The sequence below is a fragment of the Calypte anna genome, chromosome 1 (assembly GCF_003957555.1).
Source record: "Calypte anna isolate BGI_N300 chromosome 1, bCalAnn1_v1.p, whole genome shotgun sequence".
NCBI classification, from domain to species: domain Eukaryota; kingdom Metazoa; phylum Chordata; class Aves; order Apodiformes; family Trochilidae; genus Calypte; species Calypte anna.
Genome location: NC_044244.1, coordinates 111517800 through 111545233, shown reverse-complemented (window position 1 = coordinate 111545233; position 27434 = coordinate 111517800). Strand labels below are relative to the sequence as shown.

General features: G+C 43.8%; 1 protein-coding gene across 2 annotated transcripts in view; it reads right to left on the bottom strand.

Annotated features, from left to right (window-relative positions):
- AGPAT3 (1-acylglycerol-3-phosphate O-acyltransferase 3) overlaps positions 1-25273 on the bottom strand; it is a 90765-nt gene extending 65492 nt beyond the window's left edge. For both annotated transcript variants that reach the window (XM_030469630.1, XM_030469631.1), the window contains exon 1: positions 25111-25273. The gene's annotated coding sequence lies outside the window, so the exon portion shown is untranslated. The remainder of the gene's footprint in view (positions 1-25110) is intronic.
- Positions 25274-27434: the final 2161 nt, after the last annotated feature.

The window sequence follows — 27434 nt, the reverse complement described above, 5'->3', positions numbered from 1 at the left end:
CCAAAACTGCGGGAGGTGAGGAACAATATTTTAATGGAGGGGTAGGAGGGATGGAGACGATGACGACAACACAACCAAACCTTTATCACTATTTCTAAGGAGAGGAGTAATTTTTCAATACCACCTTTTTTTCATTTCTGTGCTTTTCCATCTCCTGCACTAGATGAACATGCTGACCTATCCTCCCAACCAAAAGCATTTATCAGCCACTGAAATCTGAGATACCAGATCTCACACACATTAGCACTGCCTAGATGTAAATCCTCTGGTGGATTTCAGTGTTTGCTGCCCAAACAGGGAAGAAACAGCTGCAGAACCAAAGGGGAAAAAATAAATCATCTCTTTATCAGGCAGTTTGCTTCTGCTTTAGTGGTTTGAATAGCAGACAACACGGAACAGTCTCATTGGGAGAAAGGGACAAAGGAAAACAGGAAGGTCGAAGTAGGGAACAGACTAAGCAGTTCTGGAAGCTGCCTTCAAAAGGGGACAGAAGTGACTCTAAATGGGATATCAGGGCCCTCAAGAAAGCCAAGGATAAATCCTGACCAGAGATGTACACTAATACCATAGTACCATCCACTCCTGTTTATGTTTGGACAACATTCTGAAGGCTGGAGAAAGGACTAATTTGAGCACAGCTTATCACTGGGCTGATGAATCAGCTCTCCAGTGTGCATTCTCCTTAGGGAGAGAAGAGAAAATTGGCAGAGGACAGCACTGCAGAAGACAGCAATCTGAGGAAACTGCTGCTGAATGTGATGTAGGAGCAGCCCATGAGGTGGAAGACATTTTGGTGCAGTGTTCTTGGCCAAAATCATCATACCCAGCCAAGCACATCCTACAGCAATAAGGAACAAGCACATTCCCTTTGGAAATCCACAGGATTTCCTACTCCAAAATATCAGAGCAGCAAATACCAAAGCTTTTGCTTCTGTTACATTCAAGTAACAGCTAGACAGAAGAGAGTCTCTATCCCATGGCAAAAATCAAGGGAAATCCATATTGATGCATTCCTCTCAAGCATAGTATCAGTTGTGTGCATCCAAAAGCATTGAGCTTGTCAACTATCTACATCTGTATCTCATGAAACCTGTACTAGTTTGAGGAGTTTTTTTGCAGCAACTTGAGATCCACTGGCTTAATGTCTGAAATGTTAACTTCACTTTGGAACCTCCCATAATATGCATATGCAAAGTGAACTTCAAGTGTCTTCTACAGGATTACCAGACTACAACAGGAGTGTAAAGCCCCAGGTAGAGCCACTAGACAGTCAAAAGGACTTGCTGCAATTTGCAGAAACAGTCTTCCAAACTTTTAAGGGGACTGCAGAGGTTTCTGCACTTCTCCTAAATGAGGCTTCCACCTTTCTTGCTCCCCTCACAACCTCAAGTCTTGCCATGAATGCTTGCCCCACCAAATCACAAAAAGATAAAGGCTCATTCTCTAATGACACGCCAAGAAGCCTTGTTGGCAAAGGGAAGGCTCAAGGCTAATAGCTTTACCAGTGACCCCAATATATTTCTGGAGTCCCTGCTGCACTAATGCCCTTGCTCCACCTTGCTGTCTGACAGCAACCCCAAAAATGCAAAGACAGAAGAATTTCAGGAACCAGTATTTGAGCTTGCACTTGCATAAATCTGGTGTGCCTAGAGATACTTCTTATGGACACACTAGAAAGTGAATCCCAGAGCACAGACAAACCAAACAGCAGGTAAGCAGCAGTAAGCCCACATCTTGCCAATCTCACAAAACCAAGCTGCTGTGCAAGTGTCTTGATTCAGAGTGAGGTAGGCCAAGGCCATTGGGTGGACACATATTGGATAATTTCACTTTTGCGAATAATTTTATGCAAATACATGCCTGTACAGGACTATTTATGTGGGACAAGATCATATCTATGATATGTCATCGGTACTTTGTACAAAAACCTGCCATCACTACTTAAAGAACCCTACACAACTGAATTCTTTACTCATAACACAAGATAAAGTTGCCATGTACTCTTGCCTATAAGAGGAAATCTGATAAATAAATCAAAATAGCTGTTTGGAGGTTTTTTTGTTACAAAGATTTGATCATCACTATCCTGGCCCTCTACAGCTAAGTGACAGACCAGTTAAATTAGACTCATAGTAAAAGTACAAGCTAGCTTCAGCTTTTATGACATTTATTTCCACACTGGCCTAATGAGATGGAGAAATATTATGGAACAAAACTGTACAACCGAGCATTAGTTTGCCTCTGGGTCTACTGCAGTTTCTCCACCTGCAACACTTCTGGTGACAATAACAACCCACCCCCAGGACTGCTGTACAAAGGCAAAGAATCATATAATGAAAAATTAAAATTGCAAGTGTAGATATGCTCCAAAAGATTTCCACACAACACAATATATTCTAACGAGCAATTTTAGATCCTTTACAAACAAAAGTGGGTTTGTGTTCCTGTGCCGGACTGACCAATCTTCTTTCTTTGAAAAGTAAATAAAATCTGCTCTCGATTCTGTGGGTATAGAGATAAAGATCTAACTTCAGCAAGAACCGCAAGTAACCCGACCTTTTAATTTTCCCTAATGCTTCACATGTGTCCCATCAGTGGCACACTAAAGTTTTACTTATTTGTTCTTTTGCCCCACAGCAGAAAAGAGCTTTCAGTCTGTGTGAAATACGATGCCCCAGGTGCTCCCCGTGGGCCTCTTATTTATTGTTCATTGTAACTTCTTTCTCCTGCTGGCAACTGGAGACTCGTTCACCAGATTTCAGTGATAACAGGTATAACATGAGACAAGCAGGTACCTCCTAGTGCACCTCTGGACACCTGCTCTGAAAGAGTTTTCTGTTCCTGGCTTTGAATATGTGAATGACCTTTTCAAGGCAAGCGACAGCTTTCCCCAGCACATTCTTAGTCAAATTGTCAAACTGAAGGATGGAAAAAAACCCCAAAATATTTGCTCTCTTCAAATACCTTCCAGTGCTACCTTTGTGAAATGAGAAATCAACAGCTTCCAAGACTTATTTCAAGCCCTGCAAATCATAACACTTAATGCAAATGCAGCCTTAGTGTTGAAGGACAAATGTAACTATTATACTCTTGCCTACCTATCAAGATTTTAATAACACTAAGTCTTGCATACCAATCAAGTTGGCGTTTTTTTCACTGTTTTTTTCACAAGTGACTGAAAGAACTACTTTCTCCACAATAGCTTTGTTTTGACAGACACATAGAAAAGCAAAAACTTCACTTTTCTACTTCCAAACACTGAGCCAGTGAACACAAAGGAAGGACATTATGCACGTATTTAATTTCCTAGCCTGGCAGGCCCATGATTTGGGATCATTACTTCCTCCAAAGTCATCCTGAAGAGCAGAACCATATTAAAAGTCTTCCACTATTTGCTCAATGGCTTTCAAACCCATCAGTACCTCCACCCAAAAGATGTAAAAATTCGGTCCTGGGGAAATGCTGAAGAGGCAAACAGGTGCATCATCTGAAGCTGGGAAAATCCATGAGTAAGGGAAAACAAAGCAAGTAATAAAAATTACACAAGAGAGGCAGAAGAAGAAATGATTGCCAAAGATGCAGAAGATGCAAGGGGAGTGGTCAAGGTTCACAGCAAGAAACCAAAGAAACAAACAGAACTTTGCAGTAGAGAGGTGTTAATACAAACAGGAGATGGGACCGCATCATGACAATCACAGAATCTGCCAAGTTGGAAGGGACCCATCAGGATCATCAAGTCCAACTCCTCTCCCTGTGTAGGACACCCCAAAAATCACACCATGTGTCTGAGAGCATCATCCAAACACTTTCTGAACTCAGGCAGGTTTGGTGCTGTGACCACTTTCCTGGGGAACCTGTTCCACCGCTCAACCACCCTCTGGGTAAAAAACCTATTCCTTATATCTAACCTAAACTTTTCCCATCACATCTTCCCATCATTCCCTCAGGTCCTATCCTTGGTCACCAGAGAGAAGCTCATTTAGCTTCCTCATCCTTCCCTAGTGAGGAAACAGTGAGCTGAGATCTCCCCTCAGTCTCTTCTCCAGGCTGAACAGACCAAGTGCCTGTAGACACTCCTCATATGGCTTTCCCTCTAAACCTTTCACCAACCTCGTAGCCCTCCTCTGGACACTCTCAAGTACCTCTGCGTCCTTTCTGTACTGTGCTGTCCAAAACTGCACACAGTACTCAAGATGCAGAGTCAAGTGGGATCATCCCCTCCCTCGACCGTCTGGCAGTGCTGTGCTTGATGCACCCCAGGACTTGGTTGGCCCTCCCGGCTGCCAGGGCACACTGCTGCCTCATGGTCACCTTGCTGTCAACCAGAACCCACAGATCCCTTTCCTCAGGGCTGCCCTCCACCCTCTGGCTCCCCAGGGTGTATGAATATCCAGGGTTACCATGTCCCTGGTGCAAGATCCAGCACTTCTCCTTATTAAACATCATATGATGGGCAACTGCCCAACACTCTAATCTGTCTAAGATCCCTCTGCAGGGCCTCTCTGCCCTTAGGAGTGACCACTCTCCCTAATTCGGTGTCAACTGCAAATTTAGTTAGTAATACTTCAAGTCCTGCAACTAAGTCATTTATGAATATATTAAAAAGAGCTGGCCCTAAATGGATCCCTGTGGAATGGATCCTGTGCACCCCCGCTAGTGTCCGGCTGCCAGCCTGACGTGACCCCATTTACCATGACCCTTTGAGCTCAACCCATCATCCAACTAGTCACCCATCACATTATGTGCTTGTACAGCTGGATGCTGGACATTTTATTTAGAAGGATACTGAGAGAGACAGTATCAAAGGCCTTTCTGAAATCCAGAAACATTACATCAACTGGCTTTCCTTGGTCAGCTAGGTGGGTTACCTTGTCACAGAGAGAAATCAAGTTAGTTAAGCAGGACCTTCCCCTGATGAACCCATGTTGGCTGGGACCATCAACTGTGTTGGTTTTAAGGTATTTTTCAATAGCTCCCAGAATAATCTTCTCCATAACCTTACCAGGCACTGAAATCAAACTAACAGGCCTGTAGTTATCAGGGTCATCCCTGCTGCCCTACTTGAAGATTAAGACAACACTTGCCAACTTTCAGTCAACCGGTACCTCTCCAGATTCCTAAGAGCATTGAAAAACCATTGAGAGAGGTTTTGCTATGACCTCCTCCATGTCCAGTTCTGCCTCAGTAGCTCAGAGATAGACAGACTGAAAAGTGTGCACAGGTAAGCTTCACAAACAATCTGAAACAGCAGAAAAGAAGCCTTTGGCAGAAGAATCAACAAGGTCAGCTGTTTAAAGAAGTTTAAAAAACAAAACAAACAAACAAACAAAAACCCCACAAACTTGATCACAGTCTAAGTCCCTGCAGGGAAACAAGTTTTACAGCAAATTAAACCTCATCTGCTGGGACTAAAACTACTTCATATAGCCTCTACCTTTGGCCTGTGGACCAAAACCCAAGAAGCCCCCGTAAAGGGGCTGGAGAGTGAAAAAGAGGCACGAAAAGAAAGCAAGAGAATGTACAGAAACAGATATAGAGGGAAATAAAGGAAGCATGATAATGAAGTGGGATGAATAAAAGCAGTCTAAAAAGAACAAATACAAGAGGCTGTACTTTTTTTTTTTTTTTTTCTTGAAGTTGAATATACATGAGGGAAAGAAATAGAGCAAGAGAAATCAATTCTGTGCAGGAGACATTCTGCAGGGGGGCAAGAAAGGGGCCTTGAAGGAAAAGACAACCTTGTTTCTTTCTTCAGATCACTGAGTATTTCAAGCGCAAGTTTTTCAAGCACAAAGTGGCCAGTATAGGAGAACCCAGGTCCACCTTGCCATGCTGTAATACAACCAGCCTTGTGCTCTCCAGACAGTACATGATGCCACGTGACAAAAGTCAAAAAAAACCCAAACCAAAACAAACCTGAAATATTCCCCCAGGCACACTCACACAGTCTTCCAAGTGCCAAATCCTTATACTCAGTGACCCCTGGTCCAAGTGACATGTGAAAGCAGATGCTCTTTTAAAGCCACTGTATTCCATCCTTCATCAATACAGCTGTTGCTTATCTACTTTATTGTTTCAAGCTCTTTAACAAGGTACAGCAATGAAACTTTGTCTGGACACCAGGTCTGGTGGGGATCAGATGTGTGCAGGCGTGATCTATGCAAAAGGAAAGGAGACACCAAGCCACCAGGTATCGATACACAAAAAGCAGAGGAAGCAAGGGGCTACCCAGCTGAGCTCTCTCTGCTGGTTTCTTCAAGCAACAACTACAGGATCAAATAACAATAACCAAATTAAAAGGTTTTGCCACAGAACTGGGTAAGTTCAGATCTTTTTAGTTAAGGGGAACTGAGGTGGTAAACTACAGGACAAATCAAAATGTACTGACCAATTAATTTATTAGCCACGGAGGTTTTAAAGCAGGCTGGTTTGTCTCGCTTACAGCTCTATCAATGAGAGTAATCAGCCTCTCTGAAGGCAGCAAGAAAGTTTATTTAGGGCAGCACAGTATGCTTCTCCCACCTCTGCTAGGTGTGGGTTGTAACTTGCTAGAGGGAGGTAGACAGGGGGATCAATTCCCTCATCAGGTCCCAGTTTACTCTTAGCTTTGCTGTAAAAAACACATCCAGCAACACATACACAGAGACTTCTGAAGGGGAAAATGCTGCATAAAAGCTTATACTTCCTGCAACTGAATGCTATCATCAGGGGGAAAAAAATGGAGAAAATACAGGTAGCATCGTACATTCACATAGAAAGTCCTAGGCAAAAACTCTGAAGGAAAAGAAGTCTCCTAGAAGGATTTAGGAAAGTAAAAATGGGGGGGGTGAGGTGTGTACATCCCCTTTTGCTTTCAACAGATTTCTTTAATCCATGCATCTTCTTCCACTGGGAGATTTAAAAAAAATCTCATTACAGCTCATGTAATACTACTCTGGATCATCTCTCAGTGATCCCCACACTGCATGAAGTGCTCCCAAGTAAGGTTCACTCTGGAGGGATCAGGAGGAGAAAAAAGAAACATTACTAATATACAGATATACTCGAATGACTCAAGGAAAGGGGAGTAATTATTTCCCAACACCGACAACAGCTGGCAGTTTACTAATGCCCCATGCAGAAAGGCTTTTCAGTGTTAAATTGCACAGTCAAAGAGATTTACTCCTCTGTTCACACCTCCCCCTGCTTCCAGTTGCTCTGCACCTGGGAAGCTCCATTACTTGTGGAAGGAGTATTCCTTTTTAATCTACCTGCTGCTTTTTAGATGCTTTTCACAGCATGATTTTTAAAGTTTTAAAATAAATAAATAAAAAAAGAACATGCAACATTTGACTTGAAGAAATTTTGTCCAAATAAGCCATTTTTTCGTTTTTTTTTTCTTTCTCTGTATAACATTTCTGAACACAAAGAAGAGCAGAGGAAAGAGAGAGAAATGAACAGTCAAATCCTGAGAAACCAGACTTGCAGACTTGCCTTTTTTTTTTTTTCCCCAACTTGACAGATCTGGGTCCTGCAGTAAGACTGTAGGCCTTCAAGCTCCATGAAAGAGTCCCTGGCATCTACATGTCAGAAGCCTGTTTTCACACCTCTTTGTCAGCCTAAGCACAGGGTTAGGTTTCCTCTCATTGTCATTTCCCACATGCCATAAGAGGCTAAAATGGAACAGTAAAGCCACCTGTTACCCTACTAAGAATCGAAATGAATACTTTAAAAAATCCTGAGATGCCCTCCTACATGCATCACGTTCACTTATCTGCACATATCATAAGAGGGAAAAGCTGTCTCCTTATTATCCTCATGGGAAACAGAAATTCATACATAAAGACAACTTTTCCTAAGCAGATGTGGGATTTAAAATAAGGATTGCTATTATGGGTTTTGTACTCTTGAAAAACAAAACAATATGAATAATTAAAGATTAAAATATTTACTGGCACATGGAAAAAAAAAAATCCACATTGACAGAGTATATCAAGTATAGTATAGTGCATTCAGCAGTAAATGGATTGAGACCTCATACACACTTCAGAGGAGACATCGTGGGGCACTGCAGCTTTGTTGTTGTTGTTTTCACAGGTTCTCAGTTTCACCTTGCCCCCTGGTACCATCACCACCTTAAAATACCAAATTCTAACCCGCTTTTAGCAAACTGAGAAGTTAAGGGTGCACCACTCTACCCAGATAACAGGTAATCCACAGCACCAAAGGGCTGCAGCTGCTAAGCAGGCAGGTTTGGGGCTGCAGAGAGGTCCATGAGAAGTGCTGCTGGCTGACCCATCCCAGGGACTGCAGCTCTAGGGCAGAGGAACCACAAGCCCTCCAGACGGGGCCCGTGCCTTCAGGCATAGGGAGCCAGAGGAGCAACCATCCTGACTTGACCTACACCTCACACAGTTCACAAGGCTTAACCTTGCACTGCTCAGGTTCTCTGGACAGAAGGGATGCCCAGCTCCATGTTCGTGTGGTCTTCTTAATCCAGAGCTCTTTTGCAGGTGAAGCTACCCACCCCACCGCATCACTGGCAGAAGAGAGGGATGGTCAGGTGCTTGCCTGTTTGCACAACCTGCTGCTACCAGATGTGTCCAGCTGCACGCACCCCTAGGATGCCAAAAGATTAGAAAGGCACTGCTAAAATTGCTGATGCAGAGAGGACAGCAAGTGTGCACAGCTCCTGATGTGCACACCACCACTCACATCTGAATCCAATATCTGACGTCCTTTAATCCAAGATGAAACTGCAACCCCATGTTGATTACATTACAAATACCATTTGGAAAAGTCACATAAACAGCTCTACAGCGGGGAGGTAAAGCAAACATGCAAGAGTCTTGTAGATCACCAAGGCCAATACTGGCACACAGACTGTTATAGACTTCAGTAAGTTCTACTGACCCAAACAAGTGAGTAAGAGCAGATTTCACTTTCCGTGGTTTTTATGGTCAGAAGGAACAGTTAGGACTTCTCATGAGCTGTCCTCCAAGAATCAGGGCTGGGTCCAGTCCTGTTCAACATCTTTATCAATGACCTCGATGATGGGACAGTGTCTTCTCAGCAAGTCTGCTGATGACACAAAGCTGGAAGGAGTGGCCAACATCCCAGAAGGATGTGTTCAGAGGGATGTGGACAGACTGGAGAGTTGGGCAGGGAAAAATTCAATAATTACAACAAGGGAAAGTGTGGAATCTTGCATCTGAGTAGGAACACCACAAGTACCACTATAGGTTGGGGACTGAGCTGTTGGAGAGCAGTGAAGAGGAAAGGGATCTGGGGGTACTGGTGGATGGAAGAATGACCATAAGCCCATGAGCCAGCAATGTGCCCTTGTGGCCAAGAAAGCCAGTGGCACCCTGGGGTGCGTTAGAAGGGGGTGGTTAGTAGGTAGAGGTTCTCCTCCCCATCTACTCTGGCCTGGTGAGGCGACATCTGGAATATTGTGTCCAGTTCTGGGCCCCTCAGTTCAAGGACAGGGAACTGCTTGAAAGAGTCCAGTGCAGTGGCCAAGGTGATTGAGAAACATCTCCCTTATGAGGAAAGGCTGAGGGAGCTGGGTCTGTTCAGCTTGGAGGAGAATGAAGGGTGACCTCATTAATGTTTATAAATATGTAAAGGGAGAGAGACAGAAGGATGGTGCCAGGCTCTTCTCAATTATGCCCAATGATAAGACAAGAGGGATATAAACTTGAGTATAGGAGGTTCCATATAAACATGAAGAAAAAAGTTTTCACTGTGAGGGTGACAGAGCACAGGAAAGGCTGCCCAGGGAAGTTGTGGAGTCTCCTTCCCTGGAGACATCCAAACCCACCTGGATGTGTTCCTGTGTGACCTGTCGGAGGTGACCCTGCTCTGGCAGGGGGGTTGGATTCAATGATCTTTCAAGGTCCCTTTCAACCCCTGACTTTCTATGATCCTGTGAAGTGCATTTCAACAGATGCCACACTTGGCTTTTCAACCTAGTGCTGCTGCCTCCTACCCAAACTACAACCACACCCCCTGGAAACATACTCAGTCCCACAGCCAGCAGTTTATGTAACAAATCAGTATTTGATTACAGTCCTCAAAAAAAACCCAAACACACAACAAAATTTAAAATATTTAGAAAGCACAAATTACAGCATTATTTACCCATTTCATTACAATGCTGTAACATGCTGTTGTAAGTAAGACTTTTTGCTTTTTAATGTACATACCAGTGGATAGAATATACTTTGACTCACACACATAAAGTACTGGCTGATTTTTAGACAAATAGGCAAAAATAGGAACATAGTTAAGACCTTCTGAAAACAGCAACCAGTATTTGATGCACCTTAAAGTAAAGAATGCTTGCTTTTCAGCAGTAGAATAATCTGGATTAACCATAATTTGAAGTACTGGTGACTACAGAGATGGACACAAGTTACTGAGCTGTAGACCCTCACTCCTGGAAAGGTATTTTAAACAGCAGAAGCTTAATGAAAATATTAAACAACTGAATCTGTAGACCATTTACAATCACTTAAACATGGGGAGTTTTAATAGAAATTGAGTGCTTAATGGCCACGTAACTTCATTCCGCTACCAGGATGAATATCCAGACACTACAAGAACCTTACCCAAATTTGCACTATTGATGCGTCTGGTTTTAGAGAGTGGACTTTATCTTCATATCCACATTAATGATTCTTTCCACATCTCAAGAAGGCTGTCATATTTTCTATACTAAGGTGGTTTTGCAACTATGGTCCTTTTATCACAGTCTAAAATACTCTTTATGAGCTATTATAACGATAATAAAGCAGCTTCATTCAGGACACATGGGAAAACTGCAAAAATGAGAACTTACACGTATATTGCAGTGTTTTGATGAATAACAGAAGACTGGAAAGCATAGAGATGCAAGTACTTTTTGCTAGAGAATGACTTTGCTCTTCACATAACAAATATTTTTCCAAAGCTGGAAACCTCTGGAGATGTTTTCTTGTTTCTTTAGAACATCAGATTTATTACAAAGCTATCACACAGTGTTCCAGTGTATTTATTAGCTTGGAAAGACTGTGCTAAGGGACAGTAGGAAACTAGGGAAAATAAGATTTACCACACCAATCCATTTACTATCTTACTCATTCTGTCTGCATCATAGCAGAAGTCTGTTATTTCATGAAAATGGGCATGACACTGTAGCCAGGAACAGGGAAGAAAGCAAACAGACACTGCTTTGTACAGCTGCTTAAATACTACTTAATGTATGATAAGGTTCTTGATCCTGCCAAAAATATGGCACATTTACAGCACTTACAGACCCATAAGTATGTGTCTTTAAAGGCACACTATTTATATGCTGACACATCTGCACTTTTGCAATGTGGAATATTCATTTGTTACACATTAGTCCAAGATCTTCTTTTCAGAGTGATTTTAAAGAATCTGACAGCAATGAAATTACATCTTTGTGAGAAAGAAATAATCACAAATTGAATTCACATGCTGACCACATATGTGCATTTGCTCAGTGGCAAAAAGTTTTGGCTTCAAACATGTAGACAGAAGCAGGGTAGTGAAAAGACAACTGGATTCTGAGGAAAAGTCTATCAGTTCTGGAGGTTTGTAGGTTAACAGGCAGAATTTTAAAAGTTGTTTGAAATTCTTACCAACACTTATGGAAGAGATCTAGGTTTCTAAATGCTGTCTGTTTCCACGATACATCCATAGCATCCAAGTGGGACTGGCAGATGTGAAACCAGAGCATTGGGAAATGTATACCCATTGACAGTGGTGGCTCCAGGCCAGGAGAAACACCTTAGAGAGCCTAAAGTGACATGAGATGCTCAGATATCGGAGTCACCCCACCAGTGACTACAACATTTCATTAACTCAGAGAAGATTACAACTGGATTTACAATCAACCCCATCCCTCCATCCTACCTTTTTCCAGCCACTTCATTTGGTGAACAGACACATGATTTCAGTGTGCAAGAAAGCAAGCTGCATTCTCAGAGTAAATATCTGGAATACTCTGCGTGGTATGGGTTTAACAAATAACTGAAGAAACTTTTGAGAACAGCGATGGTAAGAGGAAGAGTGCACACTTAACACTGAGCAGAAGGCAAATAGAAGAGATAGCAGCATGAAGGGATTAGGCTTTCAAAATGTATCAGGATTTACAACGCTTTTTCCCACTATTGCTTTGTGAAAGATCATGGCACTTTCTCTTTATAATAAAAAGAGGAGCAAAATCAGGCTCCAATATGGAAAAGCATATATTATGACCTAAAAAAAATGGGGTTTTTTGTACCAGAGACATTAACTATAGATATTAACTTCCTGATACACACGCTTTCAGGAAGAGTTTTCTACTTGCACAGAGCTGCTACCCCATTTTCCAAGAACATGATTACTGATAGGAACCACTGTCATACAAGCAAAGGTGACATAAGGGTGGCTTTAGACTCCCAAGTACTCCACCCTATCTTACCCGATTGTTTAATTGTTTATTCTGCTCACTGGCAGGACTTGTATTTCAAATTCATACTAAGAATTAAAGAGGTCAAAACAAAACATAGTCATAACTGGTGTATAGGAAAAAAATCCACACAACACTAAAGCAAAAAGAAATGTCCCCCTTTGGGTTTTATTACTTTCAAAGCATTTCTGCTAGACAGTCAAAAGTACAAATACAAACCAAACAAAATACAAGACAGAAATTAGTGCTCAAGAATATGAAATAAAACCATGTCAGGAAAGCCACACATCACAAACAGGAAAAAACACTCTTAAAATTAGTTTGAACACTTCAGTTCTTCCAACTTCTTTTGTAAGAAATAACCAGCCACCAAACAAACCCATACAAAATAAATCAGCCTTGGATTAAGTCTGATTTTTGACCCAGTTACAGGCTCCTTCCCAAAATGACCTCTTGCCAAACAACTGAGAAAGCTTCAGACCAGAACTAACCAATATAACCAGAGTCTTCAGTGAACTTACAAGGCTTCCTCCACATGCAGAAACTATCACCTCCATTATAAGAACCAAAAAGCTGTCTGTGCTAACTCAACATCTGAAGAAGTCTTAAGATAGGATATCTACATAAATTAGGACTGCATTCAGACCTGAAGCAGGAAATTAAGACTCCCAAGAAATGAGCAGCAGCTCTTAAATGCCTGTGAGAACCCTCCATAGAACAATCCAAGCTTCTTCATCTTTAATAAATCAGCAGGAAGTTTCTCAGAGGGTACACAGAAGAAGAAGCAACAGAAATAGCCCCATGAGTTCATGGTGGAGGAAGGAAGTAAAGAAGTCTGACAAAGAACAAAGTGGCCATGAGAGAGGTACCATAGCAATCCTGAGCAAGGCAGGCAATGGGGAGTTCTAGCAAGCAACAGCCTGAACTGATGAACCTTCACAGCCCTTCTTTCATCATCTCCCCCACACCCTCCTCTATTTCAGCCATGACTCTCTTCAAATACCCACTACTTTAATTCATAGCTGAAATAATGACAGCATCTACCCAAACATGGGATTTCAGCTTAGTGTTACATTCTGATCTCCTGTCTTTATACATGATGGACTTGATGGAGAAGAACCATAGTCCCCACCTGAGGCAGATATGCTTACATAAATGTAAATCCAAGGTGACCCAGGAATAGTTAAAGGCCCTTTTCACTGCTTCATGCTCCTCCTCTTTCTTCTCCCTTCTCCACGTATGTTTAGTATAGAAGAAAAATGGTTAGAGGAACAATGAAGAAAATCTGATCTAATTACACTGGGAGTACAATGAAATACACAAAGATTATGCCTTGCTAGCACAATTACATCATCTGTCACGCAACGCAGCGCTGAACTTACCTGCTCATTACTGTAATTTGGCAACTGAATCAGATGCTTAAAAAAAAGCCCTAACAAAACCCACAATAAGCGAGATAAAATGAGGAAGAAGAGGAGGTGGACAAGAGAAAATTACACCAAGAGATCAATATAACTTGGAGGTGGTCAAATTCACCTGTCTGAGAAGAACCACCCTCTTCTGCAGAAGATCTGCAAGCTAAATTTTAAACAAAAAAAACTCACTGAGAAAAAATCCCCAATTCAAAACCAAGTTGTATATGTTTAGTACTGCTAGAACCTGTGAAACACAGCTGCTGTCAGACAGAAATTCCTGCAGCTAGATTAAAAATCGACTGCACTGATATAGGTTGTGTTTAGCAGTTATTCACAGCTTTAGAAGCACAGAGCTAATGAGGACTGGCTGACTAGCCAGAGCAAATGCATATTGTGAGGTGCAGGTACTGGCTTTCTACTGATTATACCCTCTCTTGCAGGTGCAATTCCACCAAATTAGATGAGATATGTGAACGCCAAACCTTACGTTATCTGCAAAAGACAGAGTCTTCCAAGATACGGGGTCCATTTATCAAAAAGCAACATCCAAAAATGCTTCCAATACAGAGAATCCCACTTTAACGTTGTTCTGGAACTAAGGCACAAACACAGCAGGGCTCCCCTCTCCTAAAAGCATATGGCATTTTAAAAATCAGAGCATTACAAATTCCTCCAACAGCTACTGAGTTATTCAATACAGGCTCAATTTATCTTACTCCTGTCTCTCCTACCCAGGCATACAATCCATAGTCAGCAGTAAGAAGACTCAAGCTCCTCACAGTCATGAGGAGGCAAGTTGTGTCTTTTTTATATTAAAGATACACATACTTTTGATGAGTTTTTCAGACAAAGTCGATGACATCGCAGCACTGCCAAGGTTAGGCACTCAAAACTCAAAGAACAACAGCCTCCTTGGGTGGAGCATCCTAGATCACCTGTGTTTTAACAACACACACAAATGTCCTGCCAAACAATTTCAGCTGTACCACATATGAAAGAAAACATTTCAGGAAGCTAGATCATATTCTTTTCTGTTCATAAAGAGTGACAGACCATCACAGTCCATAAATTTTCTGGTACTTCATCTCTAATGCTTTCCAGTGAAGCATTCGCCAGTACAGGGAGCCAGGAACTTGACTCATTTTTATTCATTGCTTATCATTCTGCAAAACTATTTCAGCACCCACCAGCTCCATGCAATGGCTGTAATACCAAAAAGGCAAGCAGTACTCTGCTGTTGAGAGAACCTGCTCTTGCATTGACATTCTGCAGGCACATACCAGCTAGCTTCTGGATGAGGTTTACCCAGCCTTTCAGCTTTTGTGTAGTGTCCTCCACACTTTGCTGGTAGTTACTGCTTCTGTCCAGAGCAACTCAAAGATACTTTGGCTGGCCATCAGGAATTGCTTTTGTGCCACAGAAACTTAATAAGAGCCAAATGGCTGAAAATAGCAAATGAAAGAAAACAAGCATCACAGTCTTTCTGGTAGCTGGGGTTCAAGCTGATCTGAAAGGTCAACTTCCTCAAGGATTTGCTTCATCTCTGCATGGTACAAATGTGAACTGCAAACAAATTGTTTTCACATTTTTAAAGTGGAATACATGAAGCAGCTACTAATTAAAAGGATCCCTTGTCAGAAAAGCTAAAATACCAATACCCTTCCCAGGGTCACTCAGTCTGACGCACAGATTGATCAGCATTGCCCTGTGCTGGAATTCACAGCACACGAGGCTCCTAGAGTGGAGTAGCTGCATGAGTCTCCTCCCCCCAAAAAAACCCTAAAATGTGCATAGCTGATTGGGATTTCAAGAGATGACCTAGCCCAGCTGTCTCACTCCTTCAGCAGCTAAGCTCCTCCACTAGTTAACTCACCTTCTTCATCACAAACACCTAATTTCTTGCCCCTGAACTACTTCCCACCCATTATTTTGCATGGCAACATAGGGGATAAGCAGGGACAGCCAGAATTTTCATTCTTTGGCTCCTCCCTGCTCTTTGCCCACATCTCATAAGCATGCATTTCCCCACCAGGGATCCAGGCCTCTGGTCCTCAATGCAGGAACACCAGACCCCAACCCTTCTCACTGGCATCTGCCAGGATCTTTTCTTTCTGAGCTCTTTCCAGCAACAGACATTTCACAACTCCCATTTGGCAACAGAAAGCTTTTTCCAAAGTATTCCAGCACCTTAAATCTCTCTCCCCCTTCTGCATTTTAAATCTGTAACTTCTTGTCCTCTTATCAGCAGGCAAGGAGAGCAGGTCCTCCCTCTTCTCTTCAACAGGCTTTCAGGTGTTCATTACATAGAATAAAATTCCTTCTGTAAACCTTCCTGGTACTAATGTTTTCTAGACATGCCTGTGAATTTTTTCTCTCAGTTTTTCTTATAGCTTTGTCCTTGGCAAAAGGGGTTTCTTCAAAGGTGATGCCTTCAGTTGTATTTCACAGTCCAGCTCATGTGGAGAAGAATTGTTTCACAGGAGGACACATCACACACATATGAATTCATACCTCATGTGCTTGCTTTTTTTCCTTTGAGGTCAGAGAGAAGGGGAGGGTTTGGAGTTGTTTTACAACCATGTAGAACTGACACACGTTCAAGTCTGAAAACTGCTAAATGGGAGCACAACATTTTTGATTACTCTCAAACCAGGTATTTGGTAGGAACACAAGGCAATCCTGGGGCTTTCTTTTCCCTGAGATGTTTTGCCAACCTAGCTGTGTTAATGAACAGCATTAATGACAAGACTCCAGCAAGAGTACAAAAGCACAAATGAGCACAGGCAATGACATCACCAAAACCAAGGGTGTTGTAGTTGATCTTAGAGGGATTAAGAGTAGCAGCAAACAGACTCCACCCTTCCAGACTAAAATGCAATGTCACTAGAAAAGACACTGCCAACCTTCTTTAAGTGTTGATATTCTTATTGCCCAGAGGAGGAGGCAGCTAGATGGGAGATAAGGGGTGAGTTTCACCTGCCCTGTCACAAAATGCTTGGAGACAGAAGGCCTCTGCTATCCCACCACTCCCCACATTGGATCAGGCAGGAACTGGAACACACAAGAATCTGGCTCTGTTCCCTCTTTAGGAACCCAGATCTCAAGAAAGTTAATGCTGATCAAGAGGACAGGCCTCCTGAAAGAGCAGGGAGAAAAAAAAATAAAACCCAAAAACCAACCAACCAACCAAAACACCCAAAAAACTGTAAGTTAGTTATTTTAGGTCACCCCTTAAAACCAAAGCACATATTTAGAACTGAATAATGATATTCAGAAAGGGAGCTTACAAATGTCACAGTATACTTCAGACCATTTGTAAAGCTTTTTAACCCATCACTTCAAAAGCTGACCCCTCCCACACACCTCCTTGTCAGAGAGCAGCTGTACATTATCTCCAAGTAAATTAAATCCACTTTTTCTTGGAGGAGGGTCAGGAGGATGAGGACACCATACTTTCAAAAAGGGCATTAAACAAATAATTTTGCTAAACCATGTATCAGCACAAATTAAAGCGACAATAAAATGCCTGATTTCAACCTGATCAAATATTCAATTTAAAAAAGCCATCTAGACAAAGTTGTATTAAAATCAGTGAACACAGGTAAAGCTGCTGCCACTTTCCCTCATACAAAAACTCTTCCTCTGCCTTTCTTAGGCCCAAGAAGCCCAAATTATCCATTGATAATCCTTCCTAGTAATTCATACGAGATGGCTTTTGAAATGGTATTGGAAGAGTTAGTGCAGGTGGGCACAAAGTACTGCCCTTCCACCTCTGATGCTTTTAAAGAAAATCAAAGGAAAAAAAAAGTGATACCACACACAAATTCAACATGAAAAACATTTACAGGTTTCGGGAGAGTTAGCTGTGAGCAGAGACTGCTAAAAGTCATGGCACGCTGCCTCTTGAAGGAAAGCTGGCCACAGGATGACTAGGAAAGCAAGCAGGGTGCTGGACAGCCCATTTAAACTATATTTTTATCTAGAAAGATTGGACTACATGATCCCTGAGGTTTCTTCCAACCTGGCACTTTATGATTCTATGATATGATTCTATGATTTATTTGGCCAAGAAAGCAAAACACAAGATTTTAAAAATCACAAAATACCAAGAACCACCTTGATCCCACAATTTCAGTGATGAGGATATTTTGTTGGAAATGGATGGTGAAAAGTCAATAAGGAATCTGGAATCTGGTGCAAATTCCCACTGATGCTTATAGTTCTAGCCAAATTTACTGTACAGGTATAGCCTTTAGCTCACAGGCAAAATGAATTTTTAAAATCTTTGAAACAGAGATGACAGCCTCATGCTGGCTAGGAAGAGTTCCAACACTCTGTTCAGCAAGCAACCCCAAAAAGCTGTCTGAGGAACCAGAGGTCTCACTCTCTGTGAGATGACCAGAAAGAAAAACAACACTGCTCAGCAGGGTTAGGTGGTTTGGGACACAGCATTTTCGCTGCACTCAAGAAATGGCAACTTTTCTTTTCCTTTGGTTTCAGCCCTCTCACAACTCAGACTTACAGGAGAGAATAGCTACACAGCTAATAACTCAAAGGCCACAGGCACCAGATGGACGTGAAAGAAGCAGCTCAGCTCAGACAAGCTGGGTAGGGATCCCAAGATGGGCAGGGCAGCATTTAGAGTGAGGGGGTGCACAGAAAAGCACACACTGTGCAGCACATCCTTGGATCAATCAATCACATCTGCAACTCAGAGATGAATCTTTGCATCAGGCATTAAAGATGCATGGGTCAGCTGTAGAGCTGCTCTTGTCTACTCAGCTGGGAAAAGCAACAGCATTGGCACTGGAACCTGAGGGAAGGCTACCAGTCAGGCTAATGGGTTTTAAAATCTACCTTTAAAATGTACCTCATAAACAGATTGTAGCTCTCTTATTTAATGGTGTGTCAGCCATTACCAAAATTAGGGTCCTTAGCATCCTATCATCAGTTCAAGGAACCTGAAAGCTGACCCTGCAGAAGACTGAAAACTGGTAACACTAAACTGTCATATGAATTATATCAAGAGGAAAGACAGGCTGGTTTTGAATCAGCACATAACGCACACATTCCCACCATCGTGTTCCCCTGAAAAGACCAAATCTGCATTTGAAGTACCGACAACTTTGAATCTCCAGGAAGAAAAAAAAAAAGAAAAAAAAAAAAAGCGTTCTTTGTACAGAGTCAAGCTTAGGCAAATCTTGCAACAGTAATTACAGAGACTGCCTTCCCAAGCCATCTGCTATGGCATTTATAATAACTCCTGGAAGGGCAGCAAGGAGCGCTGGTGGAGAAGAGCTACACAGATCTCAGCAAGGATGCACAGGAAAGCTGCAATGCTGGTCTGACCTGAACAGGAACTTATGTCCCAGTTATCCTGACCTCCTTCAGCTCCCAGATAACTCCACAGTTCATGCAGTGGAGGAAAGAGCTGGGTATTCAGCCTTTTTGGATCAGAAGGTGCTAGGAGGTCATCCTCAAGGCAACTGAGCAAGCCCAGACTGGCAAGAGTCCAGCAGGAAGAGTCCAACCAGGACCTCATCCCCAAAATCAGCAAACTTGTTCTCTGATGTCAGCCAGAGCAACCCAGCTTTCACATACAGGCAAACTTCACAGGCAACAGCCCAGCCAACAGCTCTGCACATCTCTCCTCCAAGAAGTGGTGCCAGAAATATAGGGAGAATAACCCAGAGCAAGCTAAATTCACCCTTTATGAGGGAGGATGCACAGGGTCCACCCTGAGGCACACACCCGCATGCTGTCCATAAAATGTTTTCTACAAAAGGTTTTCATTGGTATAACTAAAACAAGAGCCAGAAAGCCATGCTCACCCACCCCTTGGTCACACAACCACAAGTTTTAGCAGCAGGCCAAGCTGTGGGCATTTGGAAAATCCCACATTCACGCTACAGCTGGAGACAATGCCCATTAATTGTTTTGCCATCCATAAAAAACTACTACAATACTCACTTCATAGGGTTGTCACAAGGATTATTTAACATCTCTGAAGAGCTTTGAAGAAGAAATAGTGGCTATTGTTCTCAGTACCATAGAATTTGGAAAGATCTCTCATGAATTTTGCACGACTGCATATGTGACAGTTGTAGCATCAATGTATTATTTTTCTCCACAAAAAAGACTCGCAGAAGCTCATTTACTCTGGGCAACACTTTAGTGAGAAATGTATTTTGGGTTTGCTTGTTAATATATCCTAAATAGATACCAACTTTGCCTTTTTAATTAATAGATTCAGGTGCTGTTTCTAGTCTTTCTTAATTATGGGAAACATTGCAATTTTGACAAAGAACTCAGTTTAGGCTGTCAGGGCTCCTAACAAACACACTATAATTACCTAAGTAATGCTAATGCACAAGAACAACAGGGGGGAAACAAGGCAACTTAAAATGTCACAGAAATCTCATTTCCTTTACAGCAAATGAGAAAGTCTGTCTGCATGGAGAAGAGGTGCTCCACACAGCAGAGGCCAAGGCCACACTGGTTAATGGGACCATTTAAGAGCTCTTAACTTTGATGCAGAAACATTGTAAAGGTTTTAAATAGTCTTTTTTCCAGGAAAAAGCAGGAATTCACAAGTGATGTTGAATTCTAGATGTTCTGTCATACACTCAGACCCACCTCTTCTGTAAGGAAGAGTTCTACTATTTCACTATGTGATATCCTTTCATTCTCATAAAACTTAAGGAGCTCAAAACCTACTTCATGCATAAGCATTTTTTTTTCCTGAACAGTCTTAAGCTACAGCAGTAATCACAATTTGGCAACAAGGTTTTACCCAGGGTGGCAGACTGATCTGGCTGAGACAACTCCCATTTCCACTACAAAAAAGCTTCAAATGATCTTTAAACTCTTTGGGACACAGACCCCATCTTTTGTTTGGAAAGCAAACATCCCATTATTGATACTGCTGCAAGACAACAGTATTAGGACTAGTCAGTACACCAGCTTTCATTCCCCATCCAAGATGTGACACAACATTTATTCTCTTCTTTATTTCATCTTAGCTCTCTACCAAGGAACTGGCACCTATGGGTGCACAAAAAAACCACAGCATTTCAGTAGCAAGCCTCACAGACTCTAGGTCGCAAGCTCCCTGATTCCCAGGACAAGTGGCAGCCCAAAATTACATGCCTGCTCTACCTACAAAACACATGAAGGAAGTTGCATGACTGAGAATAGCACAGAAGAGGGGAAAAGAAAACAAAACCAAAAACCAAAACCACCACATAAGCAGCTGGGCTGAGTTAGCAATACCATCAGTCATATCAGCCCCAGTATTCTCCACGTTTATGTCACGCAGAGATCAACAACTTCAGGGGAAGTTTCAAGGTGCAAAGACTGTACTGATCCTCCCACAAAACAGGCATAAAACAGGGAGGTGAAACTGACTGGGTCCTTTGATGCAGCCTAATAGGCAGCATCCTCATGTAGTCTTTTTGCTACAGCTTTCCTTGCCTTTTCCCCAGAAGTTATCAACCTCCACTCAGAATTTCCTTGGTGATGCACCCAGGGCACCCTGGCACAGCCAGTCACCACAGTCCTTCTAAAACTGTTTGGGGCTTGCATGGGTTTAGTGAGAGAAAGAGAGTGCCTGTGGCTCTATGTTTCTTTTTACAACACTGACCACTCATTTGGACAAGGACACAAGCTTCCTGCCTTCCCAGATGAATGTGCCATCTACTGAACTGCATAGCTGCCATGCAAGGTTAGACAGCAGAAGGAGGTGGTGCTGAGAACAACTGGATCCAAAGGCAGCATTAGCAGGTTGGTCTCCTCAAAACAGAAAAGTGTTTCTCTATTTTTGCTACAACTTACGTGTAACAGCTGTCAGTGGATAACTTCTTATCACTGTCATGTCTTGCATACTCCTCAATGTGTCCAGACTCACAGGCAAAAGGCAATTTTACAGGTAAATCACTAGTATCCACTGATTTTAGAGACAAAGACACATATGAAAGCAAGGGTTTGCTTTTCATATATTTGAAATGGACTTCTGCAATTAATAAACCAAAAGAGGAAGCAGAGATTACTGGTTTCATGCACCAACAAATTACACGCTTCCTAGACTATCCTGATTTTATCTATAGGTGTGCTAACAATAATCAACCCCCAACTTAAGTGCTGACTCACTCCTAGAATCCTGACAGGATCACAAATCAGATATCAAGTTGTCTGATAATTTTCACATACCACTTTTAAGAGTACCTTCACCAAGCACATGGCAGAGGCCTAGAGGTTTGCATTTCTTTTACTCATTTTTATTGGGTAATATCACAGGTAAACAAGAAACATGGATAATGCCTTCTACTGCCTCTTCCTTCCCTTCCTTTTAGTTTTACTTAAACAAGAGGGTATCAATTACTTATTAAGAACTACCCACAAGCAAAAGTTCCCCAGTATTATCCTGAAACACCAATGTAGACAAGAGAATCTTTATGCCTAGGGGCTCAGCACCAAAAGGCAGTGGAACAGCCCGAGATAAAACGAATCTGGGGTTCCCTTTGCTGTCTTTTTTTTAGTCTTTATTTTCTAACACTCAAAGTACCAGTTGCCTAGTCACCTGCTCTTTGTTCAGGCACTGACTATAAACAGACTAACAGGCCTGCACCAACACTCAATATTAACAATGAAAAAAAACCAAACCCAAACCATTGAAAGAACAGGACATTTTTAGATTAAAGATGATAGTTACATATCTTTCTCAGTGTCTTGGCTGTTCCAGTAAAGAATTACATTCTTATAAACCAAGGGAGCAAGCTTTAATGCAACCCTTCTTCAGGTTTTGGGTTTTTTTAATTATTTGCATGAAGTGTAGAAGCAGCCTATCATAATTTATGGCTATCATACATTTAGTATAGGTGAACTCATCACAGTTAACAGCAATACTTCATTCATACTGGTTCCCCACAAAATGTAAGCCTCAAATCCATTTATTCCATAATATTTTTGTAAGAAAACAAAACACCATTTAGGATTTGAAAACAATGCATCTTTCTGCAGGGGCAGAAAGAAAAAAAAGGGGAAAAAAAAAACAAACAAAACCCAAAAAACCCCAGCACGGGACTATGCAATAGTTTCATTTTGTAAGAAGATTAATGCAGAGCAGAAAGCTTTGGCTGGGAAAAGAACATGCACTTTGTGCTAGTGGAGTTTCCTGTAATTATAAGGGAAATTTTGTCCTGTTTTGTTAATGCATCCCTCCAGAGATAAAAGAAATCACACTGAGAAGAGGAAATAGCATCCTTATTTCTGTCCAACACTGCCTCAATTAGAGCCTATTCTGATTTCAGCTCTTGTCAGGTACAACTCATGCACCCTCAGCTGAGCTATCTGCAATGTATTGTTAAACTGCAGCACAAAGTTTTGGTAAGTGATCCTGCCATTTTAATCATGCTTGGCAGAGACAATCCGGTCAGGTGTTTTTCCTTGAAAAACTTGTGAATTCAAGCTATATTTGGAGACCAACTGTTCTCTATCCTGCTTTCTCCAATTAAATGTGAGCATAGAGGTAGAAAGGTGAAGGTGGGAATTAAGAGTGAAAGAGATAATGAGACTTACTTAGAGTATATAAGATTGCCCTTAAAAAAAGGCTGGGGAAAAAAAAAAGGTGCTAAATGTAATGCACATAATTTTAATCACAAAGGTTCTGTAACAATAGGTGTGAAGAGGAAGAAGGCAAGAGTATACAGAAGGGAGCCCAAGGCCAAGACTCCTGTAATAGTTACAGGAAGGACTAGAACACGTTTAAAATCCAAGGGCCAGAATTGCTCACGGCACAAGGAGCTCTGTAAAAGCTCAGTGCTCACCACAGCAAAGGAAGTTCACTGCAGGTTACAACAATTCTGTTTAACTTCATCATCTCATATGCAGCTGCAGTGTTGAAAGAAAATGACTGGAAACTGTATGGGGTTTATAGCTTGTAAAATCAAACTTGGAAAAAATAAATTGCACATACCTATCTGATTATGTTGAACTTCACCCAAACGACCTGTAGTTCAAATAAAAAGCCTGAAGTGGAGAGTGTCACCATAAATGAAACACTGCTAAGACAAGTGGAGAGTTTACCACTTCAGTCCCCAACATGCTTGTACGAATCAGCAACTCACTGATGGCAAACATGCAGTCTTGGACTGCAGCCTATTTCCCTTACAGGGGGAGTGGGGGAAAGGCCATGAAGCTTATTTTGGACTTGAAATTAATGAGGTTGATACCATTATGAGCTAATGAGATGATTATTACTTTGAGAAAGGAGAAGCAAGATTACTGCAAACTCTGCCACATTCTTTTCTCTGTCCAAACCTGGTCTCTCTAATCAAAGAGGGGAGATTGAAAGTGGGAAAGATTAAATGAGGGGAAAATATCGAAGGGGAAGGCAAGTGAGGCATCAAATAGGTAACACAAGTCTCAACAGAAAAGTTCCCTTAGAATACAGCATATTAAAAGCTATAAGGGGATAATCAATGTGCTCATTGATTTAGAAGCCTACACATCAGGTTGGCAGCTTATTAAATACATCAGCATCATCTGAGCAGTATACAGGCACGACAGCATCTTATTTGGTTGCCTCTTTCGGATCAATAGGTTTTGCTCTTCTCCATTTTGCACTCGTAAGCCGCGCACCCAGGTACAGCCCCGGCTCTTCGGAACCGGGATTCCCGTCAATTCTGCTTTTTGTTTTGAGCCGCACTCGCCACTTTTCTCCCATTCTTCCTCCCCTCACGCTCTGTGGAGAGCCCAGATGCCACCCTCACAGCAGCAAGCCGCCAGCTTGCGCCTCCTTCGCTCCGCAGCCCTCGGCGGTGCGTCCACCCCAGCTCAGGAGGGTGAGGGGGGGAGAGAAGTGTGGATTTCACCCCGGGCCCAGCAGCGCCGGCGGGACCACTGTGCCCTTCCCCGCGCCGTACATCCGCCATCCCCCCCATACCTCCCTCACCTCTCCTCCCCCGCCGCGGGTACCCCCCGCCCGCCGGCGCACAAAAGGCTGCGCCTGCCGGTGGCACCGGCACCGTGGTCGCCGATCCGATCCGAACCGGGCCCAGCCCGGCTTCTCCGGTGGCCGCCGCAGCGGGGGGCGGCGTATCGGGGCCTTCCGAGAGGGGCGCCTGGTGAAGCCGCCGGCAGCGTGCGGGAGCGCCCAGGCGGGGGGCGCAGAGGGGCCGGCACCGCGCGGGCAGGAGCCACCGCCTACCTTCCCCCCGCAGCCCAGCACCGGCGCCTCGCCGGTGGAGCGGCACCAACCTGCAGTCCCCGCCGCCGCCGCCGCCGTCTCCTCCTCCTCGAAAAGAGCCGGAGTCGCCTCTGCCCGCCTCAGCCTTCAGCCCCGGGGCAGCCGGCCTTGCCCGCCTCCGCCTGCTGCTGTCCGCGTTGCCCCCCCCGGCGGCGGCGGCGGCGGGCTGGCTCGGCGCCGCTGCCCTCGGGAGGCGGGGAAGGGGCGAGCGGGGCGGGCGGCGGCGGGAGCCTCGCTCATTGAGTGCGGCAGCCTCAGCTGTCGCCGCCGCTGCTCCCCGCAGCCGCTACTTCCTGTGCAGTGATGGTTCAGTTCCTCCCGGGCCGCTGGGGGCAGGAGAACCGGGCGACGGAGGAGAAGGGGGGAAGGTCGGGTCAGATAGCGGGGGCGGCAGCGGCCGCCGCTCCTCCCGCCCGGACCCGCCCCAGGCAGCGCGGCTGCACCTACACCGACCGCCCTGGCCTCACCCAGGGGGGTGACACGATGCGGCGGGGACGCCCGCCCCCCGCCCCGCCGCCGCCTGCTCCCACACGCGTTCCCCCCCATCGCGGGGCTGCCACCAGGGGGCGCCGCCGCTCCCGCCCGAGGCGCCCCTCAACCGCGGCCCCGCTACGCTCGGCTGCCGGGGGCGGAGGGCAGCGGATGCTCCGCGTCGGCGGATGGGGGGGAGATCACCCGGCCCAGGGAGGGGAGTGCGGCGTCCCCGCGTCCTCACCGCCCGTCCGGGACCCAAACGCCGCTCCCCACCGGTGAAAGCCCTCTGCCTGCCCAGACCCCCTCCGTCAGGCTGGGGAGCCGCCTTGCTCGGGCGCTGCCGCTCACCGGAGTCATGTCTCGTTTTCCCGCTCTCTGCCTTCAGGGAGAGCGGTCTGTGTCCTCTCGGTGGCAGCGTGCCCCAGGACGGGGAGGGCAGCGAGGTGCCGGGGCCTCCTGCCCTGCGGGCCCGGCTCCGCCGCCCCCCGGGGCTGGGAGCGGAGGGGCAGTAGCCGTGGAGGTGTAAGCGCAGCTGCCGGGTACGAGCAGAGGGACTGGGGACCTGTGTGGAAGAAACGCGAAGATGGCACCCTAAAGAACCGATAACAGAAATATTCAGTAACGCAGGAAACCAGTACGTGAGGGTATTAACAAATAAAGGTACAATGCCGGGTCCGAATGAAGGAAAAAGCCGTGAAGCGAGGGCTGAAGGCTCTAGGGGTGATGCTCCCATGCAGTAAATGGGATGCCCTGCTAGGGGCTGGGCTTCTGATGAAAACTCTTCGTGAAAGGAGCAAGATCACCGAGATTATTTGCTTTTTAACAAATGTAACTCTGTAGACTGACAATATCTTTGTGTTAATACACGTACCATAAAGAAGCAGGTGAGAACATACTGAAGTTATGAACATACTGAAATACACGTTTGGTCCGTTTCTGAGAGGAAGTCTTGAAAGATGATGGTTTTATTTAAGATCTAAGTCGTTCTCCTCAAGATGGAACAGGATTGCAATCGAGGGCTGTTCTGCCAGGGAAATTTGGCACAGTGAGATGCTGAATGAATAGGGGAAGGGAAATCTTCCTCTCCTTTTTGGGTGCAGTATGAGGAAGAGACAAAGCTTGCAAGTTACAAATCTTTTAATAAAAAATCTTTAAAATTGGAACAATGTTTTCAAATACCAGTATCTAGCATTAGCCTTCAAACATTGTACTGATGCCACGAAATGATTGGTTTTACTTTTCAGGATGATGAGAGCTTGCATCTCTCAAAGCTCTTTGTTAAAAATTGCATGTGTTCATTACCTCTGAAAATCGCTTCCTTTTATTTAGTTCCTGAATATGGATTTTGAGGAGACTGGTGTTAGGCAGTGATATAGAAAGATAGAGGTCATAGCACTCTCTTCATCATAATAATAACACAAATATTACCCTCAGCAGTTATGAGTGACCTGTAAAAAAGAAAAAAGAAGTTAACAGCTACTCAGGTTCCCTCTTTTGTCTGTAGTATGTGACATCAGAACATCATAACTTGGCCTACTTTAGAAAAGTACACACAAGTAGTATCAAAATATTTATGATCTGTGTTTACTTGAAGTGCCATTAAACCTCTTAATGGCTGCACTTTTGCTATTCATTGCAGAAGTCACTACTGGTTTCCAGACGTACTTGAGTTCTAGTACAAGACAGAGATTCTGCCCTTGGGTCAGATGCCTATGCTGCTTTTTCTGTTCCCTCTATCTCCTCCAGCACAGCCTCTTACTGGCAGTTCTGATCAGGCTTTTCCAATGCTGCTCAGCCCATGCTGACTTGGCCAATCACACCACCTTTGGCTGGTCTCCTGTGCTGGTGTAGTAGCTTTAGA